Source organism: Etheostoma spectabile, chromosome 15 (assembly GCF_008692095.1).
Source record: "Etheostoma spectabile isolate EspeVRDwgs_2016 chromosome 15, UIUC_Espe_1.0, whole genome shotgun sequence".
Lineage (NCBI taxonomy): Eukaryota > Metazoa > Chordata > Actinopteri > Perciformes > Percidae > Etheostoma > Etheostoma spectabile.
Genome location: NC_045747.1, coordinates 9354099 through 9361442, shown reverse-complemented (window position 1 = coordinate 9361442; position 7344 = coordinate 9354099). Strand labels below are relative to the sequence as shown.

General features: G+C 42.0%; 1 protein-coding gene and 1 long non-coding RNA gene across 4 annotated transcripts in view; one reads left to right on the top strand and one right to left on the bottom strand.

The window, feature by feature from the left end:
* The window catches only part of LOC116703032 (ubiquitin carboxyl-terminal hydrolase 22), a 44805-nt gene that overhangs the window by 16684 nt on the left and 20777 nt on the right, over nt 1-7344 (bottom strand). The gene's annotated exons all lie outside the window — the stretch shown is intronic.
* LOC116703034 (uncharacterized) overlaps nt 1-7344 on the top strand; it is a 16428-nt gene that overhangs the window by 84 nt on the left and 9000 nt on the right. The window contains exon 2 of the long non-coding RNA XR_004335320.1: nt 5014-5024. This is a non-coding gene — a long non-coding RNA (uncharacterized LOC116703034). The remainder of the gene's footprint in view (nt 1-5013; nt 5025-7344) is intronic.

The window sequence follows — 7344 nt, the reverse complement described above, 5'->3', positions numbered from 1 at the left end:
TTTGCAAAAATTGACTCAATGGGCTTTGCCAAGCTGTGAATATTAGAATACTTTTTGAAAGTTTCGTTTTGCACATTTCTTGTAAATAAATCTTGATTAGAAATATATTTCAGCGGCACTTCAGGTCAATTGAGGAGAATTTCGCTTATGTCTGTACTGCTGTGAAGCAGCAGGTTAAAATTAGTTTGCTGTAGTACATTTTTTCAAGGTACTCACTTATTGTCGTTGTTTAGTACATCAACCGTCTGTTGATACTGCCCTTCATTCTGCTCTCTTTACTGCGGACAGAAAAGAGTAAAAGACATTACATTTTTAAAGCTCCATGCATGCATGAACATGCTACACTGACACATAATCCACTAGGTGGCAGAATGAGCCACTAGGTGGCAGAGATCGCATCTATGAATGATCTTAAGGTCGCTGAACAGAGCTGAATGGATGCTACAGCACGGGGTGGGGCATTACAGCTACTGCTGTCTTTCTGACATTTAACATATTTATAGGATTATTCCGTTTTGGCAGAGATGCAATGTGTGCAATTCCTGTAGGTACAGTATGTAGTATCATCATATAGTATGTACAAACGTTTAAAATGGCTGTACGGGTTGTTTTTTAGAAATATCTGTGCATTTATATCTGGATTTGAAGACTGGCGGACAAGGTCAATTATGGGTAGAAAAGCTTAGATAGAGGCTTACCTGATGCCGAATGGCGTCATGTCTAACTCTGGGGAAGGAAACATATGTAGTGATCTTCCTCCGCATTTGGCAGAGTGCTCAAACCGCTGGAGATGGCCAGAGAAGAAGCATAAGAGAGAGAGAGGGGGAAGGGGCGAATAATGGTAAAGAGAAGTGAGGAGTGTGGGGGAGGGAAAGAACACATTTAGAATAACAAGCATCATCATTACAATACAAAAACACAGCTAGTGAGAATGCTTTTTCCACCCTGTCTGTAACACATTTACACATTCACAACAAGTTAATGACAGGCTTGGAATGATCTGACAATCTTCTTGAAGCATGTTCCTATGAATGTCATAAATACATTATAGGCCCCCCAGTACGTTATGATAAAATAAAACATGGCCAGCGGAGGACGGCACGAGTCATTGAAGTCATGGGTGTCCTGGGACACTCGGGTGAAAGGGCTACACAGTAGGAGGTAATGCACCAACCACTGAATTGAATTGAACACAGTGTAACAGAAGCTAAAGCACTGCAAAATCTGAAATTTTCCTCCATCAGATGTAAACTGTATACACACAAGAACAAATTAGCATCTGTTACAGTTTATATTATTTATTGTAATAGTAAGAATGCTGTTTCAAAAAAAAAAAAATATCAAAACTAAATAAGATAACTAAATAGGACAAAATTATGAAAAAATAAGTTCTAGATTCACACACCCTATTTAAGGGTTTCTGCATGTTTTACCACTCAAACTTAAGACTTTAACAAGACCTTTTTGAGACCATACATTGTCTGAAACAATTCCCCCATATCTTTCGCATTATAGGACTGGTGTTTAGTCACCTTGTGAAGGAGACCAAACACCTCCGCTCTTAGTGCTGGCTCTGATCCACAGCGACACGTAGGTTGTATACGGAAGTTGCGGAGCTGAGGTTGGGGTCTCGCTTATTTAAAAAAAAAAAAAATCACGGAATTTTAAAAAACTGCACGACACAGGAAAATGAGACCTATTTGAAATAATTTAAGACCTAGACGGCTTCAGTGAAGACTTTTTTAAAGCTTAATATTTGAAATTTTAAGCTCTGTAGCCTGAAATAATAAAATGTGCAGAAAGTGACAGAAATTGTAAGAAGTGATATTGGCAGTACACGTCACTGGCTGACTCACTTTAAGATGGAAACATGCTACGATGGGGAGCTTCTTCATTGTCGCTGTTTGGTAGATTCCTGGTAGCTATGGCAACCGCCACACTTGATTTTGGCACTGCTTCCTAGATGCTGGCTGGCCGCGTAAACCTGCAGAGGGAGGGTTGGAATAAAAGAAAGAGGGTGTGAACAAGTAGAGAACATGTGGGCAAACAAGAGACGGAAGTGAAAACTGGGAAGGAAGATAGTTTATATTTTCTTTTGCTATGTTACTAAACCCTTTGATCTCACCTAGTTATACTTCATACGATCTGAAGTAATCGGAAGATTTCAGGGCTTGTGCATCATGTTTGCATGCCGAGTTTTGGTGCGGCCAGTCTGTATGTCACCCCACCCAACCCAAAGCCTTGCTGGTAATGCCAATGCTTCTATCACCACGGCAACAGCACAACCAGTTCTGTACTTTAAGGACTTGCTGCAGCAACTAGGGATGTGTAGGTGCTGCAGTAAAAAAAAATAAAGTCTGAAGGAAGAAGGCGAGGTGGGGATGAGACAAATGTGAGAGGTAGAGGGTGAGGGCACAGGGGATTGGAATGGGAGAGGAGAGGGAATGAAATAGATAAGAGAGAAGGAAAAATTGCAAGAATGAAGAGGCAGTAGAGGAGATTTGAGAGGTGACTCTGCCCTGCCAGCCTTGTGATGATGGAAGATGAGATCCAGGGATAACAGGTTGTTGTGCCTAGCAGACACAATAGTGACCCCTCAAACAAGTGGAGGGATAAATGAATTCATTTCAATGGAACATTGATATCCAAAAATTGGAGAGGTGGCAGAAGGGATACAGGAAATAAGCCAATTGAAAAAATGCAGTCCCTCCTTTCCTTGCAAATGTTTTTATATAAAAAGAGAAACTCGGACAGGCAGAAAAAAAGGCAATCTGTCTGATTCAGCTGACTGAAGCTGTACCGCGTAGGCAGTCTGTGAGAGTGGTGGACCCTGACAGATGGCTCTCTCCATTGACTGTGTGCCATCCCCCCCGGGCTGAGGGGCCAGAAGGCGTTGATGAGCCAGGAAGGTCCAGACTGATGTCCCAGAATGGATCTATCGTCGTGGAAACCCGCTAGAGAAAAAAAAAAAGAGTTTGATGAAGTTGAATAAATACTGTTGTGTTGTGTGTAGTTTGTGGGTCCTTTACTACAGGTCATGATGAAAGGATGAACTAGATGGCATACAAAACCTCTGAAGATTCTGATCATGTTTTTGTTTAATCCTACTGGAAGATTGAGTGTGTCATGTGCATAAATTACACACTGTTCTTCCAGGTCCATTTGCAATTCAATTAAGTGTTACATCAGAGAAAATTGGCCTAACATATGGAAGTTGTATTATTACAGCCCAATGAAGGATGGACTGCAGCCTTGGCAAAATGGAGGCTTTCAGTGTAGAATGCATGCAGTACTCTATCATTGTTGATTAGTGAGTCATGGTGTCTGTAACACCCAGCGGTACCACAGGTGGCTATTAAGGCAAGGAGGCATGCATTTACATGGTGAGAGAGCAACACTGCAGTAATATGGCAAGATTATGATACCACTTTTTGTTGAGAAAGCCTTGAGGAATGCATTTTTTTTTTTTTGCATCAGCAGTCTCTTTATTCACTGTGAGGCAGGTACATGGGCATTGAGCTGGGCTCAGCTTGCCTGCTAGTCTGGGCGAGGTGCTTTGCGTTCAGTGCAGCATGCTAATGTTAATGTGACAGGACCGCTCAGGGGCATGGCGCGCTTGGGTTGTGAGGCTGTCTAGACAACCGCCCTTACAGCAGCTCTGCAGGGCCCGGGCCTTTTAATAATAGCAGTGGAGAGGACACATCCAGTGGTTCACCCACTCTGGAAGACAGGTGGTGTCCACATCAATCAGCCCATTGGAGAGAGGAAACTATGCAATCGGATTGATGATGGATGATGATATGAATGAGTATAATGAAGGAAAGGGGAATAGGTGCTCATGTATACTCCGTCAACATGAATGGGCAGCAAGATCTTAGATGGGGCTTTATTTCGGTAAATTGCATTTTTACACAGTTTATTCCCAACACACAAGATAACACACAAACATACTGCAAACTTGACAGGTAACATCTGATTGCAGGCCCCCAGTGAAGATTGGTCATGATGCAGTTACAGTGGTTTGGATTGTTGGCCTTCTTCCCATTGTCATCTCCTGTGGACCACAGCAGAAAGTATAAATAGATACCCAGATAACGGCAACAACCTGTTTAGCTCCTCTGAAAGACTCTGTCCGGCCCCTTTCTCACTTATCCATTACCCTGCAGCGCAGCCTCTCCGCCACTTCACAACTCTCTGGATTCTAGCTATTAGTAGTAAACATTACTGCAGGTCGTGGGTGATCGCCTGTCATGCACCAGCAAGGCCTATTGACATTCCTCACACGCTTGCTTCCTGTCCCTTTAGTCAACACTATTACCATTCCTCCTTCAGTATGCTTCAAGTAAAGTAAGGCACTGTGCTCCATGGGTAGATCTAAGGTATAGCTCCACATGATGGATCGGGGCAGTAGGTACAGACACTGCTCTTTGATGAGTTTCCCAATCAGTCCGACTTGAACGAGCTCCATCTTGGGCTGCAGAAAATTTGAAAGAAAAAAAAAAATGCAGTATGCACACTGGGAATGACATATGGATAGTATATAGCTTACTGATGGTGTCCCTTTGCAGTGCCTATGTAGAACGTCTAATGCTGCGATGAGGAATTCGTGGGCGTCTTGCGCTCGTAGCCTGCGGGGTGACGTGCATGAGTCCACACCAGGTGCAGCAGCCGGAAGGGAATGTGGGGTGACCGGTGGCCCGAATAGAACTGAGAGCAAAGAAAAATGGGAGAGGGGTGGGGGTGAAGAGGAGCATTTGTTAGTCTATTCCCCAGGTTTTACTGGGTGCATTATATTTTATCACATCTTTGCCAATTTCATTGCTCATTGTTCACTGTGATCATGGCTGAACCACTATTTCAGTCAAGGTGATTTTCTGACTCTTTCAGAAGCTACTTTCTATAATTCTAATTTTAAACCAATTCATAATTTTACCATGTGTCGCCTAACAGCACTAGCTCTAATGACAGCACATACTAGAGCGAGAGGTTTGATGCGCAAGACAGAAGACGAAGAACTGATTGGCGTTTGGAGGAAAAACATCCATCTGTGAAGTATTGCGTTGTCGTTGGAAATAGAGTGAGTGACAATCCAGGTCAAGGTCAGGAGATGGGGTAAGAAAGTAAGAGACCGCAGAGAGAGCCCAAAGTTTGCAGGATGCAAACACTACAATGAAGTTCCAACCAGACCTTATTAATGCCAGAGAGGGCTCTAATTTCTCAACACGAAGATGTTCACACACCTTGGTTTTTCTCACAGTCTCTCTGAAATGTGATGGAACTGTGAGAGGGGAAACATGCCACGCTGACATGTCTTTTGAATCTTACAAAAACTGCTTCTTTTTTGGTAGTTTGAAAAAAAGAAAAACTGTCTCTGCAGAGTCAGAAGAGTTTGATGACGATTCGGGGGTGGTTTGAAAACAGAACAAAGATGGAGGATGAAAGCAGCAATGGAATTAGAGAGTTGGGGACTAGGCGTAAGGTAGAAGGTGATTTTTTTTGTGTTTTGCAACTTTTAATAGATTATTTTTCTTGTATGACTGACCCTGATTTTTCTGTTCCACACAAAGCTGAATACTCTATCAAGTCTGCCTCCCTGGGTGATAGAGGTGAGCGCATATATATATTATATATATATAATCCTATATATATATAATATATAACATACATACATACTACATACAACATACTACATACAACATACTACTACATACACACAAGTCCCTGACAAAGTCTTGTCGCTTATCTATTTTGTAGAACACCTGCTATAACCTGACTTTTAATTAATCAATTGGTGTAAAAATAGCTCATATGAAAAGCTAAAACCCTCACAAATGATGTTCAATGCACTGAAATAATTAGTTTCACTGAAACAAGATTTATCATTTAAACAAGACAGAAGGTCAAATTTTGCCAAGACAAAAGTTTTGTCGCCTATACATAAATTGAACAAATTTACTGCAAATACTAAATATGTCGCAAATTAAATAGTGGTGCTGTGAGATCCAAATTTAATATCTTGTATGACTTCCATGAGCTTGAAGGACTGCATCCATGCGGTTTGGCAAGGATTCATACAATGTATTGATGAAGTCATCAGGAATAGCTAGGAAAGCAGTCTTGCTGCCTCTCAGAGTTCATCAATATTCTTTGGTTTGGTCTTCCATGCTTCCTCTTTCATCCTACCCCACATATGCTCACTGATGTTCATGTCTGGTGACTGGGCCGGCCAATCCTGGAGTATCTTGATCTTCTTCGCCTTGAGGAACTTTGAAGTGGAGATGGAAGTATGCGATGGAGCACCATCCTGCTGCAGAATTTGGCCTCTTTTATGGTTGGGAATATAAGAGGTAGCTAAAATTTCTTGGTATTTGAGACTATTGATGTTGCCTTCCACCCTGCAGATCTCTCACACACCCAATACTGGATGTTACCCCAGACCATGATTTTTCCACCACCAAACTTCATGTTTTCTGGGTGAATCTTGGATCCATGAGGGCTCCAGTAGGTCTCCAAGCAATATTTGCGGCAACTGTGGTGTAATTCAACCGAAGATTAATCTGAAAAATCCACTTCTTCCACTTTTCCATCATCCTCCTTTTAGCAGGCTGTGGGCCTTGGCAAATGCCACAGTTTTTCAATTGTCTTTTGTTTAGTGCTGGCTTCTGGGCACTGATTCAACCATGGAGGCCATTTCAAGACAGAATCCGACAACCAGTCAGGTTGACACAGGACTTCAGGACCAGGCTCGTGGAGCTCTGCTGCAGTAGAAAGGCTGGCCTTGGATTTTTGAGCCCACAAACGTTCCCTTGTCAAAAACGTCTCCAGTGTCTTCAAATGGTTTTTTTTATCCTCTGTACTTGATGCTGAGACACATTGAAGGTGTCTGCCACATCAGCAGTGGATCTGGTCTCAGCCTCTTGATAATCAAAACTTTAGTCTCAGGGTGAATCTTAGGCATGCTTGCAGATGTCTAGTTGCAGTTGATGTGAAGGTCTAGTGTACTGGGGTTGTTTTTATACACACCTGAGACCTAATTGATCCATTGTTAGTCACAGGTGAAGCTCATATGACAAGGCGACAACACTTATGTCTTTGCAAAAATTGACTCAATGGGCTTTGCCAAGCTGTGAATATTAGAATACTTTTTGAAAGTTTCGTTTTGCACATTTCTTGTAAATAAATCTTGATTAGAAATATATTTCAGCGGCACTTCAGGTCAATTTGTACACAAGCGACATATAAGCGACATATATATATATATATATGTGTATATATATATATAATGTAGCTGAATGGTTAAGCCAACTGAGACCGGGTAGGGGTGTGTGTGTGTGAGAAGAATGA